At 46.7% G+C, this 11,115-nt stretch overlaps 1 pseudogene; it reads left to right on the forward strand.

The window, feature by feature from the left end:
* The first annotated feature begins 692 nt into the window (after nucleotides 1-692).
* On the forward strand, nucleotides 693-2,097 carry LOC119357908 (annotated as a pseudogene).
* The last annotated feature ends 9,018 nt before the right edge of the window (nucleotides 2,098-11,115 follow it).

Consider the following 11,115-nt stretch of genomic DNA (forward strand, 5'->3'; position numbering starts at 1 on the left):
TCCCTGTGGTGGTACATGTTGGAAATCAGGTACATGTACATGGTAGCGTTGTCCTTTGTATGGTGCTAGATATGCGAAAGTGCTCTTTTGATCCGTATGGTGCTAGATATGCGAAAGTGCTCTTTTGATCCGTATGGTGCTAGATATGCGAAAGTGCTCTTTTGATCCCGTGTTTAGATGCTCCCTCATGAATAGTAAAATCAAAAAAATAGTAAAAAAATGAATTTTTTTATGATAAACATTGATGAATGCTTTCACTATGTGCAAAAAATTATGATGAAAGGACATTCATGGAAATCTGGAAAAAATTGATGCTCCAAAAATGCTTCCAACAATAGTCTTTTTGAAGCATCGATTTTGTGTTTTTGCCCACATTTCGACGAACATCATTTCGTCACAATTTTTTGCGTGCAATGAAAACATTCATCAATGTTTATCACAAAGAAAATCAGATTTTTAATTTCTTTTACTATTATTTTTATTTTACTTTCATAAGAGAGCATGTGAGCTCGAGTGCAAAACTCCCACGTCCTCTGGATATGCAACTTTGTTTGGATATCCAAATTAAGTCAACAAGATAGAACTTGCATACATCATTCTGAAGCTACTTACAACTTTTTGAGGAATATTGTCAATACAAAATATACTAAGAGCATGTATACTAAGGTGATGTAGGCGGGCTGCAAGACACGATGGTGAGTTACTTCCGCGCCCGCGCTGGGACAGAGGTCGACGGCGGCCAGGTACTCCCTCCGGTCCTTTTTACTCTGCATATAAGGATTGTCCGAAGTCAAACTTCGTAAAGTTTGACCATATTTATATGAAAAGGTATTAACATATACAATCCAAAATTTATACAATATGAAAACTAAAGTCATGCGCATCTAATGTTATTGATTTCACATTCTAAATCTTGGTGCTTTTTCTATAAACTTGGTCAAAGTTTACGAGGTTTGACTTCAGACAAATCTTATATGCGAACTAAAAAGGACCGGAGGGAGTACTGTACGGCGGCGTGCTCAACCTCGTGTCGAACGCGTTCTGCTCCATCGACATGGTCGACATGGGCACCGAGTCGGCGCAGGGGTTCCGGAAGCTCGTTGAGGTGATCGCGAAGCCGAACGTCTCGACCTTGTCCCTTTCCTTCGGCCGCTCGACTTGCAAGGATGGCTCACTGGACGGAGATACGCTTTGAGAAATCTTCCTCCTATTGGATGGCATTGTTGACCGTCGTATGGCAGCTGCCAACGCCTCCACGGAGAAGCACGGTGACTTCCTCGACTCGCTCCTCGAGCTCTTCTCCACGGGCAAGATGCCTCGCGATAGCCTGACAACCATAGTGTTCGAGGTGTTCACGGCCGGGAGCGACACGATGTCCATCACCGTACAGTGGGCAATGGCTGAGCTGCTCCGGAACCCAAGCGTCATGGCAAAGGTCCGCGCGGAGATAGACAGTGCTCTTGGCGGCAAGGAAACTATTGGCGAGACCGACTCGGTGAGCCTGTCGTACCTCCAAGCCGTGGTGAAGGAGGCTATGTGGCTGCACCCGGTGGCGTCGATACTGCTGCCGCACCGGGCCGTGGAGGAAGGCGTGGAGATCGGCGGCTACGTCGTGCCAAAGGGTTCGACGGTTATATTCAACGCATGGGCGATAATGCGAGATCCCGAGGCGTGGGAGAGGCCCGATGAATTCGTGCCGGAGAGGTTCCTGGACGTGGCAGATCAGGTGGACTTCCGGGGTAAGGCCTTCGAGTTCATCCCGTTCGGGTCCAGCCGAAGGCTGTGCCCAGGCCCGCCGATGGCAGAGCGCGTCGTGCCATTCATCCTGGCCTCGCTGTTGCACGCGTTCGAGTGGCGGCTACCCGAAGGCGTTTCGGCCGCGGAGTTGGACGTGAGCGAGAGATTTACCACTGCCAACGTGACGGCTGTCCCACTCATGGCCATGCCCGTTGGGGTCACCAAGGACGTGTTTGGTTGCCGTAGTGAATGGTATATGTGTTGCATACACATCTCAATCCAGTCTGACTCTGAAAAAACAGCCTCATAGGCGACATCTGCAAGTTGTTTGGTTGGCTGCATATGGACTTCCTGCATTAGAGGATCAACTTTGGCATGTTGTTTGGTTGCCTGCATTGTCTCGGCGCATACAACTACAAGTTGTTTGGTTGCTCGCATGGGATATGATTAAGAGCTAGCACTTGCACTTAGCACACAGGGTTAAGAGCTAGCAGAGGAAGGGATAGAAGAAATGTAGTGTGCACCGGACCATGGCGACTGCGGTGGACAGTGACCGTGGCGCCGTGTCCGACATGATGAGCACAGAGTCATGGGTGAGCGACCCCGTCGGCGAACTAGTTGGAGTGCTCGTGCAAAGACAATGGACAGAGGAGAAGAAATGCAGTGCTCACGCCATGGCATCGTTAGTGTAGTAGGACGAGAGAGAGGAGCTGAGATGGTCGACGCCGAAAATGACTCCAGTGTAGTAGGACGAGAAAGAGGAGGCCGGGAGGAGGCCAAGATGATCGACCCCGTCGGTGGCAGAGAATAGAGGACAAGAACCCCGACAGTGTGCATGCCATGGCGGCTTAACTGCAGTAGGATCATGGGGAGAAGGCCGAGATGAACGACATCAATGATGACGCTACCACAACAAGACGCGAGAGAGGAGATCAAGAGAAACCACGCCGGCTAGAGGAATAATTAAGCAGTGTCTTAAATCATAGCACACATATCCATATGTACAACCGTGAGAAATATGTAGATCTTCTCGTCTACGATCATTGAAACAGAAAACTTGCAACACGAATGTTGTGCAGAACTGCGGGATTAGGCTGCTGGTCAAAGGAAATTTCAAACAATCGATCATGCGCAACGAATCTGAAAAAAGTCGTCCAAAACAGGTCCAAAGGGAACAAGAAATTGAGCATGTACGGTCGAAGAAACTACAAACCGATCGCCTGAATGGAACCGTAGCATCGATGTGCATCTTTTTTGTGTAGAGCTTACCACGAACCGAAGCATCGTTGTGTAGATTAGAGTGGCATGGAAGAAAGGAGATTAGAGAGAAGCTTACTGGAGGTTGAAGAAGACACCATGTAAACACCTCGCATCCCTCCTGTTTCTCCTCATGCAGGGCCCGCTCGCTGCGCTTCTGCTTGACCTGACTCCAGAGAAACTGCCGATCTTTGCGTTTCCAGCGAGCCAGGCCCGGAGGTGCCTTAAGAAGCGTGCAGTGCAAGCCCAATAGTGTATGCGGGCTACCAAATAGGCTGAATCCTTCCTGCGCGGGCCTGGTCGAGGTGTATACAGGCAACCAAACACGTCCCTACTGAATGCACGTCAGTACACATAACTGTTTTCTTCGGCAAGATTCATGATGGGTGCATGTCGACATAACATATAGTATTATCTCACAGTTTTGTTGGGTAACGTAGCAATAATTCAAAATTCCTACATATCACCAAGATCAATCTAGGAGATACTAGCAACGAGAGAGAGAGGGAGTGCATCTTCATACCCTTGAAGATCGCTAAGCAGAAGCGTTACAAGAATGCGGTTGGTGGAGTCATACACACAGCGATTCAGATCGCGGTCGATTCCGATCTAAGCGCCGAATAACGGCGCCTCCATGTTCAACACACGTACAACCCGGGAACGTCTCCTTCTTGATCCAGCAAGGGGAAAAGAGAAGTTGTGGGAGAACTCCAACAGCACGACGGTGTGGTGGTGATGGAGCTCGTGGTTCTCCGGCAGGGTTTCGCCAAGCGCTACGGAGGAGGAGGTGTAGGAGAGGGGGAGGGGCTGCACCAGGGGAAGGGTGCGGCTGCCCTTTCTCTCCCTCACTATATATAGGGGCAAGGGAGAGGGGTTTGGCCCCCTTAGATCCCATCTAGGGGACGGGCGGCGGCCAGGGAGGGGAAACTTGCCCCCAAGCCAAGGGGGGCGTCCCCTTTAGGGTTTTCCCTCAACCCTAGGCGCATGGGCCCTAGGGGGGATGGCGCCCAACCCACTTCACTACAAAAAAAATACACTTCCGTGATGATACGTGTTTGTCACTTTAGGTCACGTTTTTTGTCATGCATGTACACCCATGACAATTTTATGACAGAATCAAGATAGTCATACCTGTGCTGTCGTAGAAGTGTTCCATGACATTACCAAAATTATCATCACGGAAGTGTCCACTTCCATGACGATAAATCGCGTGTCACAGAAGTGCTTTCGTCAAGGGTGACCGACACGTGGCATCCACCGTAACGGAACGCCGTTAAGCTATCTGGTCGGATTTTGGATCCGATAACCCGTTAACAACCCTGACTAATGGGAAATTTCCACGTGTAAAATTCTGATTGGGCGAAGGAAACACGTGTTGCCTCACCGTTGGGACAGATGTCATCCACTCATTGGGTAGGAGGCGCCTATAATAGGTCGACACGTGGCATGGCCCAACAATGGCCCATTCCGGTGAAAAAGGCCGGCCCAGTAAAAATTAGCAGGCCGGCCCATATAAGGCCTACTTGTGGCAGGTCCATTTAAGCCCACGGCCCATACGAGATGTGCCAATTCAGCCCGTCAACGGCCCGTTAAAGATTTAACACCATTGCAGCCCATCGTCAGTTCGAGCTCGTTAACAGCCCGATATATATTTGGCTTCAATATCGGCCCGATGAGATTTCGGCGTGTTAATGGCCCATTTAATGGATGGGCCAATTTTCAGGATGTACATCTTTCGGCCTTTTAGCGACCCATTTAAATGTTGGGCTAATTTCTGGCCCGGTGTGTCTTTCAGCCTTTTGATGGCCCATAAGTCTGATGGGCCATTTGTAGTCGGACCTGAGTTTCGGCTTTTAGCGGCCCATTTAAGTGTTGGGCCAATTTCTGGCCCCGTGTCACTTTCAGCCTGTTGACGGCCCATAAATCAGTTGGGCCATTTGTAGTCGGACCTGAGTTTTGGCCTTTTAGCGACCCATTTAAGTGTTGGGCCAATTCCCGGCCCTGTGTGCCTTTCAGACTGTTAACGGACCATAAATGAGTTGGGCCATTTGTATTCGGACCTTAGTTTTGGCCTTTTAACGGCCCATGCCCTTCATGGTCCAATACCAGGCCGGTTTCTCTTTCAGCCTGCTAAAGGCCCACAACACAGTTGGGCCATTTACAATACGACCTGACTTTCGGCCTCTTAGCGGCCCATGCTCTTCATGGTCCAGTACAAGCCTGCTGTCTCTTTCGGCCTGCTAAAGGCCTACAGTATAGTTGGGTCATATGTAGCCCAAACTTAGTAAGGCCTGTTAATGACCTGGGAGGTAAGAGGGCCGACCATTATCTTTCGGCCTAGTAATGGCCCATTAACTTAATGGGCCCACTAAAGTTCGTTCATGTCTTTAGGCCAAATTAGATAATTTGAGCCCATTACGACGAGCAATTATGCACAGGATCAAAGCCGATCAAGCAAAGGTACAACATACAGGGAATAACGTTGCACATCCAGCATATATTACAGGAAATTACATCCACTGGGCAATCAAAGATTGATGCCAGTGCAAATAAATGAGCAGAACCTAACCATCTACAACGTCACAATCTGCAACCTCAGCACAGATGACGCCCATAAGCATGTGGGCAAGTATTTGCTGCTTTGCTACACTGTCTCTGAAAACATTGATCAGTTGTTGTGTCTCACGACTCTGCACCTCTGATTCATCCACCATTGCCATCATTGCTTCAGCCATTAATTGGTTCACAAACATACATTTATTCCGTTGCATTCGAGACAGAGTATATTGAATAGATTCAGATGGCGATTTTGCCAGGCTTGTATTATTGATAGTGGAGAGTGTCTCGACCACTGCATCATAACATAAATTAGAACGGGAACCAAACAGATTAATCATGAGTTATTGCCATATTACCTGGCCTAGATTTACTGGAAAGAAACAATGGGGTTGCCTTGCTGTTTTTAGAGTTTGTCTTCTTATCTTCAGCAGCCTGCACAAAATTAACACACTAGCATTGCTATCATTGGCCAAGTCAGATAATAGGAAAGCAACATTGACACAACGAACGTTTGGGCACTAGCCTACACAAAATTAACACAATATGGCACAACTATCATCAGTCATGTAAGGTAATACGAAAGCAACATTGACACAATGAATGAATGGGAAACCAGAGAAGCACTACAATTCAGTAATGTGCGTGATATGAGATAGTACATTCATGCAGCTCAGTATGCAAAACTACCTCGCAGTTTTCCTTACAAAAATCAACATTGGCACCTTTAACATTTTGCTAAAACTAATTTTAGATCAGATAAAGGTTAGATTCACGCCAATTAACAAAATACATGCTGATGTAAAAATATAGTGATATACAACAAGTACTTACATCAGCATTGGAGCATAGAGAATTCCCGCAAGATATTTTTCCTCGAATACGATCCCAATGGAGGAAGTCTTGTATCGTTTAACCTTATTTTCTAAAAGAGAGATGGGTAAGAAACATGTAGAAAATATGATCAGAATGCTATAAAATTTCATGATGCGAGGATACACACACGCTTCTTAGAATGGAGTTGACATTCTTTTGCTGGACTGGAGCGGACTAGTTCTTTAGCCACTGGAATTTGCTTATTATCAGTGGGAGTTGGGTTTCTCTATGTTGGAGCAGTATCTATGAAAAATGGAGTTCGTTTATTATCTCCTGGTGTTTGGATCTTTTGCAAAGACCTGGTTTGTAACCCTTCAGATTCTAACATAGTTGTCTTCCCCTTGCATGCCTTATATAGAAGAATGGTGATTCAGTTATAAAACATGCTACATCGGAGATGAATAGGTACTGAAGAATAGAAAGGCATGACATATTGACATGTATTCCCTCCATCTGGAAATAAATGGATGGGTCTAGGCGTATTTCAGTTCTAGATACATCTAGTTTTATCCATTTCTGCGACATTTAATTCGGACGGAGGGAGTATGATGTAAGAGCTAGGGATACGACAGGACAACACAGTAAAAAAACACTGAAAAACCCACTGCAGAACCAAAGTATTCAAACCCACTAATATGAGATAGTACACTCATGCAGCTCAGGATGCAAAACTACCAGGTAGTTTTCCTTGCAAAAATCAACATTGTGGCCTTTAATCATACATTTTGCTACAACTAAATTTAGATCAGATAAAGATTGGATTCACGCCGATTAACAAAATACATGCTGATGTAAAAATATAGTGATATACAACAGGTACTTACATCTACATTGGAGCACAGAGAATTCTTGCAAGAATCTTTCCTCATAAACGATACCATTGCAGAAATTCTTCTATCTATTAAGCTTATTTTCTAAAAGAGAGATGGGTAAGAAACATGTAGAAAATATGATCAGCATGCTATAAAATTTCATGATGCAAGGATACGCACACGCTTCTTAGAATTGAGTTGACATATTTTTGCTGGATTGGAGCGGACTAGTTCTTTGGCCACTGGAATCTGCTTATTATCAGTAGGAGTTGGGTTTCTCTGTGCTGGAGCAGTATCTATAAAAACTGGAGTTGGTTTATTATCTCCTGGTGTTTGGATCTTTTGCAAAGGCCTTGTTTGTAACCCTTCAGATTCTAACATAGTCGTCTTCCCCTTGCATGCCTTGTATAGAAGAATGGTGCTTTAACTATAAAACATGCGACAACAAAGAGCTGGAATAGGTACTGAAGAATAGAAAGGCATGACATATTGACATGTATTCCCTCCATCCGGAAAAAAATGGATGGGTCTAGGCGTATTTCATTTCTAGATACATCCTTTTTTATCCATTTTGGTAACATGTAATCTGGACGGAGGGAGTATGGTGTAAGAGCTAGGGATACGATAGGACAACACAGCAAAAAAACACTGGTTGAATGTAAAACGGTATGCTAGCGGAATACGTACAGAAATAACTAAGGCAACATACACGTGTATGATTGGGAAAATAAGATGGCATTGCAACAGAGCACTAGAACAACACTTCAATGTAAAAAACATGGTATGGTAGACAGATGAAGTACATACTGATGAATAACAATGCATAAGATATTCAGAAGCATGATGTCCAAATTAAGCAGATGGCATTGCGATAGAGTAGAATGACAGTACTTGAATTTGAAAACATGTTATCATGAATGGAATAGGTACTGAAAAACAGGAAGGCATGACATATTACATGCATGATCAGCATGCTAAGCACATGGCATTGCAACAGAGTAGATACACTCCAGGACATTATATGCATGTTGTACCCATATCACAGGCCAAGTTAGAGCAAGGACCTTGTGGGGTGAAGAGGATTCATCATCTTTCTGCAAGTCTTCTGAAGAACTCCTTTACATGTTCCATCATATTGGGTATCATTGACATTAAGTTTATTGGCCTTTACATTGCTCCGTGAGGTTCTTATGGATATATCAGTGTGTGCAATTATATCTGACATGCATGGAAGACAGCTAGTAGTTAGATTTATGTAATGAGTGCATGTAGGAGATGACATAAATAGTAGGACTGGGGTTAACTAGCAGCAATAGGTCTCATAAACTAAAGGGAGAACACATATGAAAGCTATAGAATATGTATCGTTTGTACTCAAGATTAACTAGATGGCACACAAAAGTATTAAAGAATAATATAGGTAATACTAGAAGTGGTATAATACTATAATCACCAGCTTGTGGGATAGCATTGGCTAATGGATGATAACTATGGAACATCGTTACCTAAAGAACAAGTATCTTAGCTGAACTATGGAATAGCGTTAACTCCTGAACAAGACCCGTAAGAGATCAACATGAATATACAGTGAAATGTGATGATCTATTTTCCATGCTTAGATGAATAACAAAGCCATAAATGTTGCACACAAGTAAGATGAGGGTACAACCTATCTGGCTGCCATCCATAGGAGTGAGCATCATGTGCTGACTTGTCGATGGCCGTGCAGTTGTTGTGGCTGTCCATGTCGGGCACGCGCATTCGATGCAGGGAACTATTGAGTGGGGACTACACCTCCCTTCTGGTGTATGTTTCCCTTGTTGGAGCAGCTGTGGTGAGTTGGAAGACGGTGTGTCTGAAGATGCAGATAACGCATAATGTTAAGAACGACATATCTCTTTGATCTGAAGAAATACACTAAGAGATCAACAGCAAGGTACGAGAGTGGTCACACATCTGTTGACTGAAGACTAAATTGGGGTCACATGATTTTATTTTATTTTGGTACTGTCCAATCTACGCCGGATGGCTGGCCGTCTTGTGCCTCTCGGCTGACACTATTTGGAATCTTCCCTGAAGAGCTAGTGACCAACGACAGAGCAGCCTGCCTCTGCCGTCCGTGGCCCCGGCCAAAACCCCGCTCCCCGCCCCATCCACTGTCGTGGTTGCGCTGCCCCCAGGCCAATCCACAAAGACTCCCCGTTATCCAGATCCGCTGGCAGCAGTACCTTCAACGCACGCAACTCTAAAAGATAGCCATCTAAGTGCTGCTTCCGCGGCGAACTTGCGGCCCCGCACCCTTACGTTAGACACCAGCCAACCGGCAGCCTTGGAGCTCCGCCGCCTCGAGGGGTGCTGCTTCCCACTGGGGATCGATTGGCCCAGAATAAAAATTCAGACAACTAATGCCTAAATAAAGTGATTTGAGATGAGGGTGCGACCTATCTGGCGGCATGGTGAAGTAGGCAGGTCCAGCTGCCGAGTCGGTGAGGCTGGCGTGGTTGCAGTGGCGACCAGCGACAGGGAAAGAGCAATGTCGCGACGGTCGACGGCTACGCGGAAGCACCGCCAGGACTCTGGACAGATCCGAAGTTGGAGCCACTCCGGCGCCGTGAACAACGGCGGGGGTGAATCGGCTCCGGTACGGTTCACGCGGCCGTCGTCGAGGCAGCACCAGCAGCACAGAGTAAGAGGCACATGGCCCAGTGCACGATGGCAAATGGATAGCGTCTCCGGCATTAGGTAGGAGGGCAGCTGTCAAATTGGTGCAGTGGGGGGCGCCATGGAGGTGGGGCTGAGGTTTCGCGGCTCGGGAGAAGGTGATTTGGCGCCCACGAGGTATGAATGGGGGCGGGCGGGCGGGAATTGGGAGGGGAGTGGAACCATGTCTTACGGACGGATTTGTCTAAAATATGAGGGGGAGTTACAGTTCTACCCTTACCTATAGGCTTCTCAGCTTGGGTCTGTGTACTGAGGGTCGGGTATAGTAGAGTAACTTTGCTTCTCCACAAATAGTGGGCGGGAGCGATTTCGGGCGAGGAGGGCGTGTTTCAAACTATAGTGGGTGCGAGCGATTTCAGGCGAGGAGAGCGTGTTTTGAAATAGTGGGTGAGGGAGTCCTGGATTAGGGGGTCTCCGGACAGCCGAACTATCTCCATTGGCCGGACTGTTAGACTATGAAGATACAAGATTGAAGACTTCGTCTCGTGTCCGGATGGGACTCTACTTAGCGTGGAAGGCAAGCTAGGCAATATGGATATGGATATCTCCTCCTTTGTAACCAACCTTGTGTAACCCTAACCCTCTCTGGTGTCTATATAAACCGAAGGGTTTTAGTCCGTAGGACAACAACCATAACATACAATCATACCATAGGCTAGCTTCTAGGGTTTAGCCTCTCTGATCTCGTGGTAGATATACTCTTGTACTACCCATATCATCAATATCAATCAAGCTGGACGTAGGGTTTTACCTCCATCAAGAGGGCCCGAACCTGGGTAAAACATTGTGTCCCCTGCCTCCTGTTACCATCCGGCCTAGACGCACAGTTCGGGACCCCCTACCCGAGATCCGCCGGTTTTGACACCGACATTGGTGCTTTCATTGAGAGTTCCTCTGTGTCGTCGCCCTTAGGCTTGATGGCTCCTACTATCATCGACAGCGATGCGGTCTAGGGCGAGACTTTTCTCCCCGGACAGATCTTCGTATTCGGCGGCTTTGCACTGCAGGCTAATTCGCTTGGCCATTTGGAGTAGATTGAAAGCTATGCCCCTGGCCGTCAGGTCAGATTTGGAAGTTTGAACTACACGGCTGACATCCGCGGAGACTTGATCTTCGACGGATTCGAGCCACAGCCGGGCGCGCCGCACTGTCACGA

This window comes from Triticum dicoccoides, chromosome 2A (assembly GCF_002162155.2).
Source record: "Triticum dicoccoides isolate Atlit2015 ecotype Zavitan chromosome 2A, WEW_v2.0, whole genome shotgun sequence".
NCBI lineage: Eukaryota > Viridiplantae > Streptophyta > Magnoliopsida > Poales > Poaceae > Triticum > Triticum dicoccoides.